Below are 13,727 nucleotides of genomic sequence, written 5' to 3'. Positions count from 1 at the left end.
ATTGAGTATGAAAAATATTGGTGAGCTAATGCACATCTTGGTCCCTTTGTTGTGATAGTGTGGTCCATTATATGTACTTTTCCTCATACCTCCCCACAAGGTAATATTGTTCCTTGAAAACATCTCAAAAAGAATTCAAAGAGGGGGCAGTTGTAAACAAAGTGTTTTCCTCAACTCTTTTCTCAAATTATCCCACCAATCCTTGAAATGGGGGGCAACCATAAGAAGTGAAAAAGTAATTTTCTCCCTATCATAGAAACTATGGACAGAAAAAATACCTTCCAATAGATTCAACCATTTATCTACAACATCTGCATATATGTGACCTTCGAATATAGGGATATCTAAGTTCACTTGTACCTTGAAGGGGGTGGCACCTATGAAGTGATTATTAGATGAAGATGCATTACCAGTGGGAATTCGTCCAAGGATCTCAGGAAAGTTGTACAACATCTCATTTATTTGTCACTCGAGGGCTTCTTCAAACAACACTTTGATAGGATTTTCTACTCCCTTGTCTTTCTTTTCTTCCCCCATAGGAGGCTTTTGATGTTGGTGGGGACGGTCTTGCAAAGGCTTAACCAGTTCTAGTCCTAACTCCTTATACCCTGACCTCATTAGGGACTGTTACACGGTATTTTTTCACACCTCTCACACTTCCCTGTGACATACCCGAAGTGCCCAACACATGACCATCGAGCAGTGTACTCATCCAGACAAGCAACTCAGATCCTCCCTAAAACACTAATGGAAAAATTCCTTGAGTTTCCCCTAAAGGAAAGGGCTCTAAAACCCTAATTTTAGCATCATCACCCCCTCACACTGGGAATCCATGCTAGTCACTAGTTTCTCTATACTAGCCTCACGATGCCAACACACTTTTGGCTTGGATACTCGTGATGATCCCTAAAATGAAATTTTCCCAAAGAGAACACTAAGCTTTGTGATCTAGAAGCTTCTAGTACGACGAGCTGGAGGTTGTTCGACATGGATGAGGTCGAGTTCTCTGAACTTGGCCCTTTGGTCTTATCCCTATGAGCTACCTTCTTGAGATGAGGGCCTTATCCTATCTTTGGAGAGATCTTAACTCCCTTCCCCTACTTATATATTCATCCTCTCCCATTCCCAAATGGTTGGTCTTTGGCTATTTGCATCCTTATGCTGAGATTGTGCCTACATGCTACTCATTTGGCTTGGAGAAGGAGTGCTTGGAGAGCTTGAGCTTGGACTTGGAAATTCACTCAAGGAGAGCTTATTAACATCAAGGCTTGGTTGTATGCTTCCTCCTTTATTCTATTAATATATACAATTGTTGGTTCACTTTCCATAAATGTGTGTGTTAATGTATCATTTATCTTAATGCTCCTTGATCTGTTAAGTGGATTACTTTCGATTATGTTATTTGTATTTGTATTCTTTGTTGTGTCTTTGATCTCTTGTGTAGGCATTCAAACACTGTGAGCAGTAGGACTGAGCCCAAGGCGCAAGTGGTTTTATGTCTTCAACAAAGGAGGATGTTATAGCATCAAAATGAGGTAGGTCATCTTCCTCTTCTCTCATTTCGATTGTAATTTAGGAAAGTGTCTTGTAGATTGTCACGTAGGTTGCCAGTCCCACTCATTGGGCTAGAGGGATCGTCTCTGTCCACAGAGAGGATTTACCTAGACAAAAAGATGGTGACTCCACTGGGGAAGCTATAACCCTTTCCATCCATTCCTTCAATTTGATCCCTTGGTTACTTTGACCAACTGTCTAGTTTTCAGTTATATTGTGTTAGGATAGGTCTGTACAATCACTAATTACTGCCTTAGAGTGCTAAGTCTGGATTTTTTTTTGAAATCTTTTTTTTTTCCCATACTCGTTTCCCAGCACATGTTTTATCAGTTACAATTGTGTTGGCAACGCTTGTTTTTACCTTTACAGTCGCGCTGAAAACAATTTTCTTCACTGTTTTCTCGTGTTGAAAATCATCACTACTTTTTTTATATAAAGTAGTACTGATGACCCCGACCATTGAGGGTTCTGCTATGAAAAGTAGTGTTGATAACCCAATCATCACGATTTTTGGTATTTAAAGTAGTGTTGATCCTTGGATGTGTGAATTTTCAGGGTTTCTGCCTTAGAATTCAATGTCTTGAACCCTGAGGTCTTTTCCCATCCTGTATGATTGGATTTGTCAGTTATTTGATTGATTGTCTTGATTAATTTGTAAAATTTGTCTAATTGGCTTCGAAGTGAAATCTGACTGGGGTTTCTGTTCAATTGGCCATTGCTTGCTGCTTGTTGGTGTCATTGAGATATGGATTTTGCTAATTGATTGAGTGTTGTTTTATGTGGAAATCATTGAAAACATTATTGTGCATTTGTTTTAGCTTGTTTTTGAAAATTTACTTTTCGTGAAAATGCATTATATTAGTTTCATTGAAAAGTTATTTTTTGAGATTCATCATTAAAAATAGATTACATTTTTTAGTGATTGAAAGCTAAAAAATGTATTAGGTGCATCAAATCATTTAAGACAAAAATAAAAGCATAATTCATATAAGTGCATCTTAGTAAAGTCAAAAATTAATTTTCTTTCAAAAAGTTGCATTTAGGATAGTGAAAAGTGAAAATCTTTTTTACTTTTAGCATTGCATTTGGAAGAAGAAGGTGAAAGTTAGTGGAAGACATTTTGCTTGATGAATTTTTTTTGTTGCATCATCTATTGAAATATCTCCCCTTGATTATTCTAGCTATCATTGAAACGAAAAGTTTTCTTTTTCTCATATAGTTGCATCTTAGGTGTTCAGGTGACATCATTTTGAGCCTTAAAACTGAAACTTAATCGAAGATTAACTTAAAATTTACCTCAATTAGCCTAAGGAGCATTTGGAACTTAACGCAAATATCTAGAGATCTAGGCTAGAGATGTGTTTTGGCGTCATTAAACATAGCAGCTGTTGTTAACTACCTGCATTGTATCCCGAGGGTGAAATATTGTTTCAGTACAGAAGTATATCGAAGGTTTTCCAATACTTTCGGGTATATCGGAGGCACTTCAGTATGGCAAGTATATTAGAACGCTCTCACCGAACGATTATGCATTAGACAACGCTAACATGGATTTGTGCTCCCCTTTCGATCGAGTATATATTGGGAGACCCCACTAGCTTGTTATCCTTTAGCCACAAGTAATCGAGTTAGCTACCTTGTAAACGTGATACACCAAACACAACATTCTGGGAGATTGGTCGTTGTACATTAAGTCCTTAGTTTCGGCTAAGGTGTATATAGTGGTTCACGGATACTTGGTAAACGATTTTTCTTGGATTACCCCTTTTCAATTTATTTTTGTTAAAGTTATAAAATCAATCAATTGACCACAGAAAAACATCCTTCCTGTGGAAATACTCCTTAGTAGATCTTAGTTTGATACCAATGGCATTCCTGAGTCTACCAGTCAAGGAAACCCCTCTGATGAGAATCCTAATTCTTTTCCTTCTTTTGGGAATACTGGTGCTCTGTATATGGAAATTTTGTCCCTTCCTGGATTGACCATTGGTCTGCCTATTTGGTTATTTTTGACCTCGATGATTCCGAGTGTCCCAAAATCTTTTCAACCGAGTCCTCCTCCACCTGAACAACATCAACCTCATGTTGATCCTAGAATTGACCCCTTGCCTTCTTCACCCTATTCTTCCTCTTCGCCTGGTGAAAGTTTAGATTCTAGTAACCAAGAAGCTAAGAAGAAGAAGAAGAAAAACTAAGTAAGGGGGCAACCAAACAACTGTTGTTACTAATAGAACTAATGAAGAAAATACTTCCAACCAGCCTTGAAAATTAAAATTCCCTTGCATGTTATGTAAGGGTGACCACCTTATTTGGAATTGTCCTGGTATTCCTATAGTCTTAGAAGTGTGGTCCATAGGTTCACATCGACCTTTTTCATCAGTCTTTGGAGTTCATGTTGGTGACAAACCCTCAACTAGTAACATTAAAGCTCATGGTAAAAAGGGAAAAGTCAAAATTCCCTATAAGTGGTGTGAATGTAATCATCCCATTCACATTTGTCCTCTTCTAGATGAGGCTTCCAAAGAGTTGGAAAACCTTACAACTTCCCAACATTGTCTTCTGGTTGGTTATCGAAATCTTTCCCTTGATCCTTCACTAGTTGATTCAGTGATTGATCAAAAGTCATCTTTGGTCAACCCCACTCTCTCTAAAAGTGAGTCTTGTGAGTTTTTTCTCGACCAACCATGGGATGAGAAACTAGTAGACTTGATTCCACCTTCAGTTAACTATACCTTTCAGGTAGAGAGTGAACCCCATACTGCTCAGGTTCTTATGGTTTCTTTAGTTTCGAATGAACTGGAGGGAAATCCTCCTATTCTCGACGTGGATGTGAGAAATTATCTTATTCCCATAGTGCAAGAGGGAAGCTCTCACATTCCTACGATACCCCCTCTGAGTAGTTTGGTCACTTCTTTTGATTGGAGTCGACTAGCAGGATATAGCCTTCTATCTTATGTGCCTTTCTAGATGACAGTACATGCTTACCATATGGTTGTACCTAGCACAGTCATAAACGAGGGCACATATGTTAGCATTCTGTCCTCAACTGCTTAGCAAGATTTAGGTTCTCCTCAGCTTGTCCCCATCACTCAGAATCTGTTATCTTTTAACAGAGGAAGCAATCAACCGTTAGGGATCCTTCCTAAGTTAACTATTACTTTGGGAGGAAATATTATCTATATAGACATGATGGCTGTCCAAGGCCCTTTATCTTTTAATCTACTCCTTCGCCATGCCTATGTTTATGTCATGGGATCCCTTGTCTCTTCTCTTTTTCATGTGATGTGCTTCCCGCATGAAGGAAGAATTGTGATCATTGATCAAATTACATTCATTGGTCCTAAATCAACTTCCAATCAACCATCATCCCTAAATGGTTCTCATATGCAAGTGGTATCACCCCCGCCACAGGTTAATTACACAGCCACCTGTTCCATGCCCACATATACTGATGATCTAGTAGGTGATGCAGTACATTATGTACTGGGGGAATTGGAGCCCAATTTTTCATTTGGATCCCTGAACATGTATCCCTTCCAGAGTGGTGTTCTCCCATCTGATGATAACCTCTTAGAATCCATGGCCTATTTTGGTCTTTGATCAACATGTTTGGAGCAGAGTTCTTTGTCTTGTGTCAAGCTCATTAGAAAATGAAACCAGGGCCATGAGGAAAGTTCTTTTACTATGTCAACCTCATTAAAAAATGAAATAGGTCTCCATGAGGATAGTTCTTTTACTATGTCAACCTCGTTAAAAAATGAAATAGGTCCCCATGAGGATAGTTATTTTACTATGTCAACCTCGTTAAAAAAATGAAATAGGTGTCATGAGCATGGTTCTTTTCCTGTGTCAATCTCATTAAAAAATGAAATAAATCCCCTTCCAATTCGAGTCTTTGATTAGATCTCATAAAATCCTAGTCAAGTCTTTCACTTGATCTCCTAAGTGAACCTTCATTCCATCTACCTGTTAGTAACCAATAGTCTACTTAGGTGAATGAAATGAAGCTTGGGGGGTATGCACCTCAAATTGAGTCAATATGTTGGGGCATGCAAACTTATCTCAAGCATATTTTATCTTTGTTTCAAGCTTGTGTAAAAATGAAACCAAATCCAAACATAGGTTTTCTCATCTTTCAAGCTTGTGAAAAATGAAACCATCCTCAAGTATACTCAAGCATAGTTTCCCATGTTTCAAGCTTGTGTAAAAATGAAACCATTCCCACTTTACATCTCGTGATTGTCGTTTTTATCAGCCTATTTTTCTAGATGAGCCTTGGTTTTTTTCATTCCATTGTCACCGTCTCTTTAGCCGATCATATGCTTTCACTTGGTTGTTTTACCCTTGCCTGGGGAACATCTGCGATGAGTGGTCTTATTAGTCAGCCTCTTGACCTTTGCGTGTTTTGAGCAGTTCCATCGTGACCAGAACCGATCACTATCATTTTATACCACTCTTTCCTCCAGGTGGAGTCATATTTAAGCTCTTTTCTAACTATTTTAATATGAAAAGATTGTCGAGTGCTTGTCTTTTTGAACTTGTTAAATTAAATGAATTAATGTGATCTCAATATACATTTACCCCTTTTTCAGGCTGAGATTGACTATTTACGAAAAGTTATACCTTGGTCAATATGGTCAAGAGGTTCTCTCGAATATTGTTTTCTACCTTTTTGGGTTTGGGAGACAAATTATGAGACCTGATGGAGTTTTCTTTTTCGTCTCTTTTTCAAACTCTCTAAATATGAAAAATATACCGAGTTATTCTTCCATCAAACTTGTTAAAAATTAAATGGCGAAAGACTTATAACCATGACGAGATCCAGTTTCTCCTTCCTAGGACTCATAAAACTTACTAGGATGGATTCATTCAAAGAATGAACTTATATGACAAGCATATGCTATCCCCTTCAAGCTTGTGATAAAAAATAATTGGGGTACTCACTAAAAATAGTGGGGAAAATGAAAGTGAAACATTGTTTGTATAGGCAGCATGTCGCCCTTGAACATGACACTCATCTGCTTCTCGTGTTGGGTTTGGGATATCCTCGCTTAGTCACTTATCCTCCCGGGTTTGGGTGATCCATTTTGCCTCTCATTCGACTATTCCATTTTTGTCATCATGACCCTTGGTATCATGTTGAGTCAAATGCTGCCACACTCCAGAGTCATGTCGATAATGCTCAAAAGAAGTCTTATCTACAGTCTATTACCTATAAGTTGTTTGAACCTTTGCTACAGTCCTGGATCCTATTCATTTCATTCCAGTTTATTCCTTGTTTTGTGTCGATGATGAGGGACTCTTTACATCCCTCCTTCGATGGGTCACTTCCTATCGAATTCAACTCATTATCCAGGAAGATGACTTAAATACTCCCTTTCAGTACCTTAGAGCTTGCATGCCTTAATGGAAAGTTATTCGTATTCAACGACATGTTTTCATCATTGGCCTTCGATCGGATGATTCCATGAGTGTTTGACTTCAACTTCATTTTTCACATTCATGGATTGTACTGTCATACCTTGAGGGCCATTGCCATTAATGGTGGTTTCTCTCGTGCCTTGTTAATAGTCCACATGATTGGCCGATAATCAGGTGGTTTTCTAGCATGTTCGACTTTGACACATTCATTTGCATGTTAGAATTCATACTTTGATCGAGTTGGGATGGAGCGCAAGACCCTAAGTTTTGTCTGATATGACTTAGGCTGCGTGGAGTTATGTATTGTTCATGACTATACACATTTTTCTTCTATACGGATGGTTGTGACCATACTGTGGGACTTTACATTTATGATGATCCTTCTATATCGAGTGTCTATGTCCATATCTTGGATCTTAGATTTACACATGATCCTTCTCATTCAGATGGTTGCGCCCATGTCGTGGATCTTTTTCATAGTCTTTACTATTTGGATGGTTGCATCCATACCTTGGATTCATGTTTTGACATTAAATATGTATATGTATATGCATCATTGATTTTCAGGTCTCCTGACAGTGTTTTTCCTCGTCCTTGCAAAAGCTCGTAAAGCATCTCAGCCATCACTCCCTGTTTTTCCTTTATGCTTTAGGGGGCATCTGTTACACAATATATGCAACTCAGATCCTCCCTAAAGCACTGATGGAAAAATGCCTTGATATTCCCCTAAAGGAAAGGTCTCTAAAACACTAATTTTAGCACCATTGCCCCCCTAACACTAGAAACCCATGTTGGTCACTATTTGCATGGATGAGGTCAAGTTCTCTCAACTTGGCCCTTTGATCTTATCCCTATGAGCTACCTCCTTGAGATGACGGCCTTCTCCTATCTTTTGAGAGATCCTAACTCCCTTTCCCTTCCTATATATTCATCCTCTCCCATTCCCAAATGGTTGGTCTTTGGCTATCTGCACCCTTATGCTGAGATTGTGCCTACATGCTACTCATTTGGCTTGGAGAAGGAGTGCTTGGAGAGATTGAGCTTGGAATTGGACATTCACTCAAGGAGAGATTATTGACATCAAGGCTTGGTTGTATGCTTCCTCCTTTATTCTATTAATATATACAAATGTTGGTTCACTTTCCATAAATGTGTGTGTTAATTCATCATTTATCTTAGTGCTCCTTGATCTGTTAAATGGATTAATTTCGATTACGCTATTTGTATTCGTATGCTTTGTTGTGTGTTTGATCTCTTGTGCATGCATTCAAACATTGTGAGGAGTAGGATTGAGCCCGAGGCACAAGTGGTTTGAGGTCTTCAACAAAGGAGGACATTATAGCATTAGAATGAGGTAGGCCATCTTCCTCTTCTCTCATTTCGATTTTAATTTAGGAAAGTGTCTTGTAGATTGTCACGTAGGTTGCTAGTCCCACTCATTGGGCTAGAGGGATCGTCTTTGTCCGCAGAGAGGATTTACCTAGACAACAAGGACATGTATGACAAAATAGAGAAAGAGAACACTGCTCTGATACCACTAATTCAGATTTATGAAGGAATGAAATGAAATACAGATATGAACATAAACACATAGATACAATGAAAATGGAACTTCAATTCATTAATAACAAAGTACTTAAAATTGATTACATGCAGAATGGAAATAAACTAGCTCAGACAATGGTGGCTTATCTCTGAGAAGAGATGTGGCAGCTACATGCCTTCTGAACTATGTTAAAATGATTCTCGAAGGCCTATTTATTATTTAGAAACAAGGAAAAACCATAAACATCCAAAATCCTAACCCTAGGAGATGAAGTGCCAAAAGTTTGTTGGCCCTATTGGGGAAAATTGGTACATAAACTTCCCGAGGTTGCAACTTTGGCATACAATATTTGTTTGATGCATACGATACCTCGTTATAAATATTTATCTGATGACTAATACTTTGACTTCAAACCCCTGCGACAAATATTGGGGTTCGCCTATTTTCCAAAAAAATGTCATTTAGGGCCTCAAAACGGCTCGAGAAATTTAGGATCCGAAAAACTACCAAAAATAGTAAATTGTGTTACAATTAAGGAAACTGAAAGAAATAATGGTGGGGGTACAAGTGGAATAGAAGGTGGCTACCAATATCCACTTGGATCAGAGGATCATTAGGTTTATAGTGTTTCCATTGTGTCCTGACCAAAATTATAAAATATTGGTATTTTAACTATTGAAAGTTAAATATATGATAAGACCTTTTTATTCCCCTTGATATTGCCTAGATATAGAAAATTTTAGACTTGGTCCAAGAGACTTTATTTTACTTCTTGTATCCAACTTCTATATGTTCGAAAGGAAGATAAGAAACCTTCCAAAAATGAGAAGCAATAGATTCATTTGGAGATAACGTCCTTGTATGTCCTCTTATTAGACCATGTTACAATAAAACATTTGAATTATACAATCTCAACATAAAAAAATTTAGATACCACAACCCAATGGGAAGGTGGAGGACTAATCATTGGAAGTATGAAAATCCTTGAAGAATGTCATTATGGGGGTCTCAAGTCCTCTCCCAAAAGATAAAGAAATGGGGATCCATAGGAAAGAAGTTAGAAAACATCAACATCTTTGACAGATAGGATGTAAAGAAGTAGAAGACCAATCAAAGATAAGAATCAACTTTTGGACAAGACCCAAGAAATCCACAGGTATAAGTTTTCCTCCCTAATATTAGGAATTACATTTAATACATGAAGGATAATGAGATAATGGGAAAATTTATGGGTATATATCCTAGGAAATGCCCTAGTTTCTAAGTAAACTACCAATAAAAATGGAAAAGGAATGTTTATCTTAACCATGAATCGAAAGGTCTCTTCATTGTGATCTTTGTATGCATTAACAATAGAGAGTGAATATTTGAGGAAGGACCAAATTTCTTCAATTCAATAGATCTCCATCTGTGGTACTAAACATAAATATTCTCATTAGAGAAGGATAATTTTATATATGTCTGATCCAGGTGGCTCCAACGACAGACACAAAGAGGTCTTATGAATGCTAAAAATTCAAAGTGATTGGAATGATTTCGAACCAAGACCAAAGCGTAGATCTTGTCATCCTGATCGTGGTGATGTGAATGGTTCGTCAAACCGAGTCCGTATGCGAAAGTTAAAAGCAGTAAAAGTTTGGTTGAATTTTTGTTGACTATGTAGGCTTAAGGAGGCCACAATTTGGACAGAACTTGGGCCGGATTCCGTGCAATCTAGGCCAGATTCCAGGAAAATTTGTGGCCCGGTTAACTTGTCTCTTTCGGCCTAAAATCCGAATAAAAAAGCGTCTATTTTTAAAAATAATAATTAAAATAATATATAATAATGTGGTGGAGGGCCACCAGCCCCGCCATCCCCAAACCCAAACACTTAACAAAAAAATTATTTATTTTATTGGGTCGATGACCATGACCCTGCCAGACCCTCCTCCAAGGCTCCTGTAACCATATTAGCATGGGGTGGGCACAGTGGTGGGCTCCAGTATTGTAGCAATAATGCTACAACTCCTGGAGCTTCTTTCTCTAATTTTATCAACCGGGTAGTTTGTAACAAACTTGGAAGCGACGGTGCTGTATGCACAAGTACTAGCTCTTGTCGCAGCTGTCACTTGGTCAGCTGGCACAAGTCCACTAGGGCTCAATCCAACTTCTATGAGCTCTAAGAAGAAGCTTTTTAACCGATGAACGAAAGCTAACTCAGAGGGGATTAACCTACTTTGCAAAAATAAGCTAAAAGCCAACAAGAAATGAAAACCCTAGCAAACCCTAATTCTACCAGCTAGTCCTACTGATGCAACGGTGAGAATGCAGACTACTGAAAGTGATGCCATTACTTCTATTAAGGTGAGATGCATGTGTCTAGACTACTTTCATCTGAAGAGAACATATTTTTGTATTTTTGCTCACGTTGTTGGAATTATTATGTGTGTGCTTCTAACTGGGTCTTGACTGTGCAGGGATAGATCAAGGAAGGAAATGCTTGGAGAAGGTCAGGAAGGCTCAGAGAGGGTCTAAGGAATCCCTAGCATCCTTTCAGAGAAGTTCACCAAGTCTGGATGCCAAGCAACCGTGTTTATGAGCTTCTACAGGAAGTTTGCAGGGGTTCTACAGGATGTTCAGGATTTCTACAGGAAGTTCAGTAATTCCTACAGGATGTTCTGCAATCGGATTTTTGGGTGATGGATGAGTGGAAGAGGCTGTGTGGATGGATAGGGAGGTAGGAGGGGAGCTTTTGATGGCCTATGGACAGAGAGATGAGATGAAGAGGGGGTGTGCAAAGCTAGTTGGTCTAGAGGAGGGTAGAGGGAATGGAAGGCCGAAAAGGTAGAATAACATGGGTAATAGAAGAGTTAGGAGGCAAGTGATCTAACTGGGAGATGAGTAGATGGCCTAGGCATGACTGAGAAGGATAAGGGAGTGAGGGAGTAGTACTGCACAGTGTAAATGAAACAAATCATCCACGTCTTGCACATAACCGAAATTTCATCAACCTATTCTAACTGTTTTAATAAAACCAAAGAACAACAACGTGATCTTTAAGGAAGATCATGCATGGTACTGAAGCAAAGAATCATTCCACAAGATCTGAACGCATGGACATTGCTACAAACGAGAGCATTGCATCAAAGCTTGCATGAGCATGTAAAACAGTGTTTTTGGTGGGTGGCACGGTCTGTAATTCCAGTCCCTAAATAGAGGTGAAAGTGAGTGTGCAGTCAACCCTTTTTGGAACTCTGATTAACTCCAATCTCCTTACTCTAATCTAAACTACTGAAGCAACTCTGTTCATAAAACTAACCTACTTAACCACACCAATAAATTCAACTCAGAAAACTGTGTTTCCAAATGCATGTAAAGGAAAAGAAATACAATGTTGAAAGAAAGGTAACAATACAAAGGAAGGAAGCCTTAGGCTCTCAGGTTGGGCCCAACCCCGAGAGCTATGGCTCCTTTAAGAACTCAGAACTGAACTCAAATTTGCCTGCTTTTCATTAAAAGATAATAGTCATAAGTCAAATAACATGCCAAAAATGGCTTACAAAGAGCAAAACAGAGCTATCAGCTCGCAGTTCAGAATATGCAACAAGGTTTCAAAAAAGTCCCCATCGAAGGCTACAGCCTCATCATTTATACATTACGAGGGCCAAGCTGGCCTCCTAAATTAGTGGGGTTTGGCTGACCAAACTAAGAGTAATCTGCTGCTTCCTCAAAATCCGTTTGGCTGCCTTCTAGCTCGGTGGTGGTGGCTGTTGGAGCTCGGAGTTGGGGGTGAAGATCACGAGGAAGGCCATTCAATGCTGTGGACAACCTTCCTACAAAATCTCAATCCCCTCTTAGCTGTCTCCTAGCCCTCATCTGCGTGGTTTTGCTCCATTAAATGTCAAAAAACCTGAAATAAACATGTGTTAGCCACCTAGGAATAGTGACTGCCCTCATTCATACAAATGACATAAATATACTAAAAAATGATGCATAAGTTATGAAAAATGAAGGGTTGAGCAAGGGTAGTTAGGCCAAATGAGCCCAAAATGTTACCAAATTTGGGGCTCATCATCACCCCCCAGCTAAAATGATTGGTCATCCTTGAGCAACTAATCCAGCTCCTCATCCTTCATTGCCTTTACTGCCACCCTCACATCCCAAGCTTCTGCAGTAGTGTCCTCCTTACTGACATGGAACCCAGCCTTTCTTTCCACCTCTTCCCACTGTTCATGCTCATCTTTCTCTGTGCTTCCTTCCATCAATCCTAACAGCATAGGTGGGCTTAGCTTGAGGCCAATCTAGCTGGCCTGGAGGTTTTGCATGGATTTCTTATAAAGGGGCACCCGTACTAGAGCTTCCCTCATTCGAGTTGGAGTATGATATTCTCTGATTCTTAGACTGTGGGCCAATGTATTCCATCGGCGGGTGCAAGCGTGAACACAGTTGTCCCCTAGCAGTCTCTCCATATCCTCAAAATGTGCTATGGCCTAGGCCTGCTGATCCATATATTTCAATGAAGCTTGAGGGTCGGTGGATAAGTGTTGGTGTGCTGATATTAATGCAGTTGGATCCCCTGGTTCTGCTCTAATTAGTAATGGCTCATTCAGCTCTCGGTTCATGACTACTTTGGCTTCTGCTGCTCTTTTGTCTTCATGGTTCAACCATGAGGCAAATGCCATTAACTGCATATCCCCTCAGACCGTGTTGGGATCCTATGAAGTCACATTAGGAAGGGCCAAATTATGGAGGTAGAACTCCGATAGTTTGGCCTTATCCTCTGATGAACTGGTATTGCATAATTCAGTGAACTGCTGTGGGTCTTGGAGCTGAGAGATACCCCTTTGTGCCAAGGTATTGATTTGAAATTGTAGCCATTGGTCTCTCAGGTACAAGCCATAGGATTTGGCCGGCTGTCTGCATTGTATAGCATCCATGGCCCACCTGGCCATGCAGGCCAATTGTGCCTCTTTCTGCTGCAACTGTTGTTTGAGAGCTTGCACCTCAATTTGTGCTTGCAGTTCTGTTTCTTGTAGATGCGTGGTTGGCTCCCCAAGACCGATTTGCAGTTCCTTTCTGCCTTGCTATTCTGCTGTGATGTCCCCTGAGGATGTGCCTGTTCCTCTCCTCAGCTCCTGTAGCTGCAGTCTAAGTTTTTCGTTTTCTTCCTGTAGGAACACCCGCTGGCAATTTGCCACGTGTTTAGCCATAGCTAATTCCCTTCTTG

This window comes from Pinus tabuliformis, chromosome 3_2 (genome assembly GCF_031772625.1).
Source record: "Pinus tabuliformis cultivar Carrire ecotype Pingquan chromosome 3_2, CPIR1, whole genome shotgun sequence".
Classification (NCBI taxonomy): domain Eukaryota; kingdom Viridiplantae; phylum Streptophyta; class Pinopsida; order Pinales; family Pinaceae; genus Pinus; species Pinus tabuliformis.
Note: the sequence above shows the minus strand (reverse complement) of the source record.